Source organism: Seriola aureovittata, chromosome 4, assembly GCF_021018895.1.
Source record: "Seriola aureovittata isolate HTS-2021-v1 ecotype China chromosome 4, ASM2101889v1, whole genome shotgun sequence".
NCBI lineage: Eukaryota > Metazoa > Chordata > Actinopteri > Carangiformes > Carangidae > Seriola > Seriola aureovittata.
The window spans coordinates 8,988,229-8,997,676 of record NC_079367.1 but is presented as its reverse complement, the minus strand read 5'-3'; the positions used below and the strand labels follow the sequence as shown (position 1 = coordinate 8,997,676).

At 42.2% G+C, this 9,448-nt stretch overlaps 1 long non-coding RNA gene across 1 annotated transcript; it reads right to left on the bottom strand.

Moving 5' to 3' along the window:
* Window positions 1–761: 761 nt before the first annotated feature.
* LOC130167614 (uncharacterized) lies at window positions 762–6,451 on the bottom strand. Its single transcript, XR_008827314.1, has 3 exons — window positions 6,292–6,451; window positions 4,791–4,892; window positions 762–903 (listed from the first exon to the last, which is right to left on the bottom strand). It is a non-coding gene; the product is annotated as an uncharacterized LOC130167614 (long non-coding RNA).
* Window positions 6,452–9,448: the final 2,997 nt, after the last annotated feature.

The following is a 9,448-nucleotide window of genomic DNA, read 5'->3' as shown; positions in this document are numbered from 1 at the left end:
CCCTACTCCCGTGGCGTGCGTCCCAGTCCACCAGCATCAATCACTTTTGAGGACGAGAAGAGGCCGGAGTCAAGCACAGGCAAATGCACTGGAAGGAATTTTCCAGTTTAAAATAAAACTCATTTGAAAAAAAAGGAAAGGAAAAAAATAGAAGAAGAGGATTAGAGGCAGAAAAATGCAGGGCATTTGGTTGTCCCCAGAAGTAGAGTGGAGACAGAGAGAAAAGAGAGCGAGGGGGGGGGTGTCTGGTAAAGGCATTGCCCTCGGGGTCAGCATCACCAACAGCAGACGCAGAACAACAGGCCAAGTTGAGACTCTGTGTGTGTTTGTGTGTGTGTGTCTGTGTGTGTGTGTGTCTGTTCTAAAATAACTAAATGAGGGAGTTTAAACGTGTGTGTCAAGATTGCAGACATGAATGCTAGAGTGTGACTGATTGTCCTTTAAGCATTCCAAACTCTTTTGTTTGCTCTAAGTTGTTAATCCACATTGAACCATTGACTATTTTTCGTTCATTATATATTGAAGCATGTACAGTGTCACTAAAAAGAGCAGATGAGTTTTACAGAAGTAGCTATTTAATAAGAACAATGAAACATGTATTAATTAAAGGTTAACTTCATTAGAATTATGGGTCTTAATCAAATATCAACTAACAAATACAGGATACTTGTAAATATTGCTGAATATGTATATTGCCTCTTCTTGTACTACCTAAAACCATGTTTGAAGTCAGATTTTCTGTGTCCATTTCTTACCAGTAGGGCACACGTCGTGTCCGTTGGGTACCTCCTGCAGGGGTATATCCTGGGGGTAAAGGGGCTGCGATGGGTAGTACTGCTGCTGAGGGTGAACCACGCCTGGGAGCTGGGTCTGAGGGCCCAATGCCACCCCTCCACTCTGCCTCTGGAGGTGAACGACACAATCAAACATGAAAAAAAAAGAAATACTTGGATGGGAATGTGTTATTTCATAAACATTAAGCAAATCACTTGCCACTTGCCAATCACTTGTTTTGGATGAAATTCAAGTCATAAAATCAATGATTTCCAAAGCTTGAACTCTAAGCACAAAATCATACTTGAACCATTGGAGGGACACTGCAACTTGCCAGTGTTTTACTTTTACAAGCTTTACAAACTAAATCAACGTGTGTTTTCATGTAACAAATAAGTTTGGCCAGACTTTTATTTCTTAACTAATGAAAAACATTTATTTCTCTGCCTGGGGATGTAGTGAAAGGTTAAGCCGAAAACAGCTGATCAAACTATCCGGTGGCTTTGGCCGACAGTGCAACCTTGGATTTTGAAAACAATTTTTTTCATTGTTTTCCCTCACAGATAACCCCTTGCGGCTAAATTTGACTCATTCAGTTTATCTTTGCAGTGTTGTTTTATCCTGCTTATCACAGAGCTGTTCACGTAAGAGGTCGCACCAAGGGGGGGGAAGTCTGAAGTCAGCACTTGACAAGGGAGCCAGGGGAGATATGAAATTCTATGTGGATACAAGAGATAGTCGGGGAGAAGATAGCCACTTGGCCATTTATAGCATATCAAAATCTTCATTTCACAACAAACACAAACCTCAATAGATGTTGTTGAATGTTTCAGTTTGAAACTGATGTGAATGAGGGATTGACATTTTTCTCACAAGAGCGTGCCAAGCAAGGCACAGTGTGCTCTTTTTTACTTGCCATGTTAAATTAGGCTTAAAAACATGTTTCTATAAAATGTTACCACAGCTGGTGCTGGAGTAATGTATGCTCCACATTCATCACATGTAGTATGCTTTCATAGTTTATGCTCATTTCATAAAAGTCCCTCGGTCATGTGTCATTCAATATGGTGCAATTACTCATCTTGTCAAAAGAGACTAAGAGCAACGCCGCAGTTCATCTTGCCAATGTAGCTCCCACAAAGAGGGACTGTCATATGTTATATGTCGTATGTGTAACTGTCAGACTGGCTGACAGAGTGACTGCCGATCTGATAAGCAGCCCCCGTTTAAGCACAGCGGCATTTATCAGTACCCGGCCAGCTTTATGGATGGCTAACATGACCGGAGGATCATGGAGGCTGGTTTACGAAGCTCTTCAGAGCTGTGCGTGGGACGCTGCCATCTCCTATCAGGCCAGTCAGCAAGGAGGAAAAAGTTAGATAGGCATGGAAGGAGCCACATGGACGATTTATAGATTAGACAGGTAGACTGACATAGATAACAGTGGAGATAACATCAACACTATAATATTCTTTGATCAGTTCAAATGTAGAATAACTTTTAATGCAAAGGACAGTCTGCGATTCAGAAAATGAACAGGGACCTTGACGGAGCCTTGAATACCTTTTCAGTCGGAATACTATACAAACTTTCCGTACTTCCCACTTTCATATGTATATTAATATTTTCAACATAATTTGGCTTGTGTTTTTGTAGTGCCGGAGAAAAAAAGGAAAGACACAGACACCAGTATGGTCATGGTCTTAAACATGACCACAGCTACTGTAGGATTGTATGTGAAATGATTCAGAATGGGAATGTATTACAAGCCATTTTTTGCGACAGGACACGTTAAAAGCCTATTTCTGAACAATAATAAAACCATGGTAAAACATAGAGAAACATGCACATTACATTATACGTTGATATTTATAGTAATAAACCAACATTTGAATAGAAAAAAGTCAGCAGGCATTGAGATTCTCGCTCAACTGGCACGTGGACTAGTGATAATCCAGTCCACTCTCCTGCAAATTCAAAGATCTGACAGATTCGAGTGGAGAATGGGCCACACCATTTTTAGTGTTTCTATATACTATAAATAGGTCAGTGTATTTGATGTTGTGCTTCCTGTCTAAGATGTTTACAGCCTGTATTGAAATTCCAGTGTCGTCAAAGTAGATTCATGCTCATTAAATGTTTTGTCACCTGCCAGTTAACCCACAGAGTAACTTGAACTATATATAGAAGGGAACATGCTTTTGAAATCACACAATGTGTTTTGCAATATGGGAACATGAAACTTTTAACCCATGTAAAAAGCGAATGAAATTTCTCAATGTTGTAAGGGACCATTTTAATTCAACATTTGTGGTTTGCCCTTCATATACAGCGCCTCATGGTTATACACGCATACATTTGCTCGATAATTCATTTATTGTCTAGTCTATCTGCCCCCTAGTGGTTCAACGAAGGAACTGGGCTACAGTTGCAGGGCCTTGGTGTTGTGCTTGTTGGCCTCCTTGTAATGACTTAGGCACTTAACAAAATTAAGCGTTTCCTGCAATGACAAGTGTAAATATCAGATTTTTTTTTAAGGTCCAGAAACCACAGTCATTTACTGTGTAGTGCACTCCTGCAGATGCCTTCTGCAGTTTTAGTTGAGTGTCCAAATGCACCCCCCAAAAAAAAAGAAACCTAAAAAATTCCTGCTAAAAAAAACCTACTTTCTGCTATCATTTCCCATGATGCAATCCCTTGCATTTTATAGATGCAAAAATTACATCCGTCAGCCTCTACATCTGTCAGTGATGATGCAACATGGCAGTGATTCAGAGGATTGATTCATGTGATTCCAAACCAAAGCTGCATAAGGAAGAGTGCTCTGCTGTTCCATATGTTGCATGTTCTACAGTAGGGAGGCATCACACACCTCTATAATCTCTCTGTATGTTTCTTAGACATTGAGATCACCTTTGCAGTGAGGGTGGAGACTTTTTTTTTAGCTCCTACATGCTGCTGGGAAGCTCTTTTTTTCCCCTTGTTTTCTGCATGTAGTCTTTTAAAGCATAGAGGAAACTGACTGAAGTGTAAACATAAAAAAATAAAACATATCAGGGCTGCTGCTTTTTCGCTGATAATTCATGTAAATTCAAGAGAATAGACCTACTGAGGTGACCCAGGTTCAGCCTTTGACCAAGTCTGTCCTGGTATACAGTTGTCTCAATTTCAAAGGCAAGCCCCACCACCTGAGCCAATTAGGACCCTGGGAGCTGTATTCTTCTATGTTTTCTATCAGGCCAGGGTGGGGTTGCCATTTGCATATAACCTCAGTCTCTTATCCTAATGTGCCAGCGCTCTGCATACAAATGGAGGCATTTATTTTGCCGCTCCTTGGCCTTCACCCTTCAAATGCTCTCCTGACAGGAATCCCAATGTTCCCAGCTACCGCTGTCTCTGACTCTGTATTCAGCGCTTTCATTTGGAGAGCATTTAGAAGCCTTGGTGTTCTTGCAAACAGGGTGCTGCTTCGCTGAGAAAACTGTTATTCAGTAGTTATGGTCTGACACCAATTTGATTGGTTAGTGGCAAAGTTGGAGGCATACAGGTCTCAATATTTAGAATTTTAATCGCAAAAGAGAAGTGCATGTTGGCGGTGGCCGGTTGTGCAACAGAAAGGGGATCATAAGGGCGATTTCACAGCCTTGTAGAAAATCATCTTGTTCAACAGCTCTGTTTCCCAACCTTTGACGAAATCACGATGAACACCATGTACAGATGGAGACACTGCAGCTAAACAGGAAAAATGTTCAGATAGAGCGTGTTCCTGTGAGCTGATGGAATCCAGAGTTGCGAACACACACATACACACACACACACACACACACACGGGAGCACACCATTCAAACTCTCCTGCACACATTCCTACACTGCCATGTGCCTGAGTGGCTACACACACACGCACACATACACACATGCACACCCTCAAATGATCTTTCCCTCACACTCCTGTCCGGCTGTGTGGTAGGTAGCTGAGGCAGCCTTAACACAGAGGTAATTTACGAGGGAGGTCTTACCATTGCGCCCAGACGGTCACAGGGGTGAAGGGCCGGGTAGGAAGAAACTGGATCCATGTAGTAACTCATCACGGACGCTGTGGACAGGAGAAGCAGGGCCTGCTGAAGGGATCAACACACAAACAGATGAGGCAGGGTGGAGCGACCTATCTATCACACACTGTTTACGCTTTGTGTGCTGCAAGTGTGTGGCATATGCTATGTGTGTGTGTGTGTGTGTGTGTGGGCGTATGTATTTTTATGTGTTTATGTAGGTGTGTGAGAGAGGAGGAAAAGATGGCGGGAGAAGGAAGGGGGGTCAAAAACAGATAGAGTGAGAAATTTTAGCTGAGTTTCATTAACCTGCTACATCAGCGGCACAGTTGAGAAGGGTGAAAACTGGTTTAGGGCTTTTTTAAAAAAACATTCAAAAATGTATGTTGTCCCAGCCAACTCTTGTCTGAGTCAAGTTTTTTTTGAATGTGAGAAAAGATGAAGCAAATCCATCCATCCAGAGGCTTGTTAACTTCACATTTCCATCACTTCTCCCTCACCATCTCCCTCCCTTCTCCAAATGTAAAACTGCCTCCTCTTCTCATCTGTCTCACCTCCTCTACTTCCTCCTCCTCCTCCTCCTCTGCACCTTCCTCTTCCTCTCCTTCCTCCCCTCCTACACACTTTGCTTATCACTTAACATTGTTTACTCGAAGCAGCATCAACAAAAAGAGACTAGAAACTGAGCTGAAGGAATACATTAGAGGAGGAGTGGTGTACATGGGCAGTGGCAGGTCCCATCTTCCTCACATTCATATGTTAAGCGATTTGGAATATCTAGTCTGTGGCAGCTGCTGATAGAGTGAGGGGAAGATGTGTCAGTGCTCAATGCTTGCAGATGTTCACCAGCTCAAAAAGACTCAGATGCTCTTGTTTCAGGAAAAAAAGTGCCCATACACAAACTGAATAATGTGCAAATCACTTCTATCATTCAGATCATACACTACCTTTAGGCTTTGGTGAGGTGACAAACAATAAATCAGTGGTAATTAAAATGAGCAAAAGTATTCATATAGCCCTAATTATTCATTTTGTGATATAAATAGATCCTTTTTATGCATGTTATATTTTGAGTGCTCTATCTGAAGGCAGTTTCAAGCCCACAAAGTGTAAAAAACTCACAAATCTTGACATAAAGTTCATTTTACAAAGAGATAAAGATGTGCACGTAACTTTTTTTTTTCTTGTTTAGACGTTTTGAACGCAGCTGTAAGGTCGCAAAAATAAGCAGAGATGAAACAGGTCAAAAGCAGCACATCTAAAATTTTTTTTTTTTTTTTTTTTTTTTAAAGGGCGCTGCGAGAATTCCTGACGGGAAAAAACAGAAACTTTAAAGCCGACACTTTTCCCCTTTTGTGCATCAAAGGAGCACCGAGCACCGATAACAGCACACATTGATGTATAGTTCATTTTGCTACAAATACATTAAAAAAAAGAAAAAAAAGAAAAAGAAAAACTTTGCACTTACCGACTGCTGCGGTGTGAGAAGTTTCCTGTGAAGTGGAAGCGCTGGGCAGCTGAGTGTGACAGCTGAGCGGTGGACTGCAGAGATGCTGTACCTGCTCGCAGCGAGTCCCACTGAGAGGAAGGAATATTATGCACACTTTTAGTCCCTCCCTCAATCGCACGGTGATCCTCTCCAAATCCTATTTTTCCTCCGCATGTAGTCTTTGGACTTCACATGCAGCTGCGGTTCACATGCAGCCGCAGCACAGGTGTGAACTCGTAGAGAGCCTGTGGTGGTCAGTAATGGGTTTGGTTGGACAAAACTTTCCCTGTCTTACATCTTACATTACTGAAATATTCCAAATTACTGCGGGTGAAGTATATTTATCCAATATAAAGTCAGCTATGAGGTTTCCTCAATCTAAACAAGGAAGTTATTAAGGCAACAACTGATGTGTCATTTGTGATTAGACCCATTCCTTAAATAATCCAGGACTATATTCTCTCATTGCTTTGTGTAATGTTTCATTAAAATGGCCTGGTTTAAGCTCAATTTGATTGAAGTTTGTTTATTTGTTAGTTTGTTTTCCTTTAGCCAGAGTCTTACTGGGAAAAATAGCAGGAAAGAGGGAGGAAAACATCACATGGAGACGGTTGTGATGACAATGACAATAGCTGATCTTCCTGTGATGTTGTCATCTGGAAAAAAAAAAAAAAAAAAAATCAGTGTGCATGTACGTGTGTCACATCAGGCAGGCGGGTTTATTTAAAGCACCACTATGAAAAAAAAAAACCTAAAACAAATAAAGATATAACACATTTCAATCAAACAGTAACATTTAAAATTCGCTGGTACATGTCTCCTGGCTCGTGGGTTGTCCTGCATGGTGAACCTCTGAAGTCTGGCATCAAACCAGGCTGAAACCAACCATTTGAAGAGCTGTAGCTGTCAAATCAATTTGTCTGAGGAGTTGCCAGAATGAACCTGAGAAGCATCTGCCTCTTGAGAATTTATTTACTCTACATCACTGACTATCATATCACCCCCTCCCCACCCCACCTCTGGCCCTCTAACCCCAACCAACAGCCAATGCATGTGGGACACTGATTAAAGCTGTGACAGAAACGCTGACCACTCTTCTGCGAAATGAGAAGTTCCCCCTCAGTACGACGCAAGATCTACATCCACCCGCTCTGATAGGGGTTAGTGATAACCAGGTAAGGGTGTGAAGGTTTATCTATTTGCTTATTTATCGCTTTATTTGTTTATTTATTTCCATGCTGCAAGCTCGCAAGCTTTCTGCAGCATTGCTACCTAACAGCACAGAGCACTGTCTCTCTCTCTCTCTCTCTCTCTCTCTCTCTCTCTCTATCAGCTTAACACTCAACACTTGCGAGTCATCTGAAACACCTTGTGGCTCCATGATAATTCTGTGACCCCAGTGCAGCATTTGTTTGAATTAGAAAGTGCACGGTTCAAACCTCCTGACAGCCACTGCTCTTAACAGTAAATCTTAAAAGTCTTGGGTAAGGAGGTGTGTGTATGTGTGTGTATGTGTGTGTATGTGTGTGTGTGAGTGAAGAGCTGAGGCAGGGGGGGGGGGTCAAGTCCAAGGTGAGAGGCGTGAAGAAGTACCATAAGGGGCTCAGTGGCAGGCAGCCTGTATTTTCTCAAGACCTCGTCTGAATCCCTCTGCGTTCTGTGGGCCTCAGCGCCCCGGGCCCCCAGGGGACACAGATGGGCAACACGTCGAGGGCAAAAGGCGGGGGTATGACTTATTGCCATGTGGAGAGAAAAGCACGGGACGTGCCCCTGTGATGAGACCAAATTGAATAAAAGCGAGGTTGAATGCAATCCAGATCTTCAGCCGATGCCCCAGCAATGCTGTTTCAATTAGCCGGCTCACCAGTTCAAAGGCGAGGCCCTTGATTCACTTCTGGTCCGCATGAAGCCACTATCATCACGTTGCCCCCTTGCCTTTCACCTCCCCATTATGGTGCCACCTTTTTCCGCTCAGAGCCTCCTCCTATGTGCTGGCTGTGCTCATGTTTTACATTAAACAGATAGTGAACGCCTTGCCATCACCACCAGTAAAAGCCATCAGTCAAAAGACCTGCAGGGGTTTAAAGTCTTCACCATCACTCTCCTTGTAAAGTCTTATAGTGTTCTTGCACTTACATCAGCTCTGAATTAAAGAGATATGATTTCTCCCAGAATATCTGAAATCTTTAAAATATGCTTAAACTTTATTCTTTTTTTCAGGGCTTAGTGTTTATTGCCATATTCTGCACCGAAAACCATCAGGAGTTTTAAATCTCTATAGCGTAAACGTTGAAACAAAGTTCTCATGACAGACATGAGATTATCTGCCTTGAAAGATACAGTACCACATAGGGGTCATATTTTCATTTTTACCGTCTGTTTAGAAGTGACAATCCCACCTCAACCTGAAGAATTCAAACCCCAGTTGATCATTTTACTGGAATATCTCTAAGAAAACACTCAAAAAGATAAATAACTTGAGGTGACAGTTTGCTTTAACGTGAGCAAACCATGCTTTCAGACATAAATTCCACAGTCCTAATATTTCAGCTAAGAAAACCAAATGTTTTGTAGATGAAACATAAGTTGTAAAATATGGGACTGTTCTGCGGCTCTTATGTTGTCTTCATCCCGGGACATTGATGGATCCCTGTCAACCCTGTACTTTTTCTTTTTTTTTTCTTTTTTTTTTTAATCAGTACACCAAACCATACTGCTGTCTGTCCTCCTCTGGTGCCCTGCGTCTCCAGACTGTGAATCCTTTTGTCTCATTTTCTCATTTTGGATCTTCCAAAGATAGCGCTGACAGGTGATATTAATGGTCTTTTATTAGAATCGTCCTGATTGCTACAGATTTTTGGAAGCAAGAGATAGAGGGAAGGAGCAAGAGAGGGGAGGAAAAAAAATGAAAGAGAGAGAGAGAATATGGAAGTCCTCCGCCCACCGCTTCTCACAGGAGATCGCCTCTCTCTTTGATAGCCTGCCCGAATCTGTTCCCCCCATAGAAACTGCCCTGCAGATGTTGTTGCTGAATGCCGACTACAAAGAAGGAGCCCTTTATGAGAAGAACATCTATTTTGGGCCTCAGTGTTTCCGAGCCGTGGTGCTCAGTGAGAGAAGTACAGGCCTAATCTTT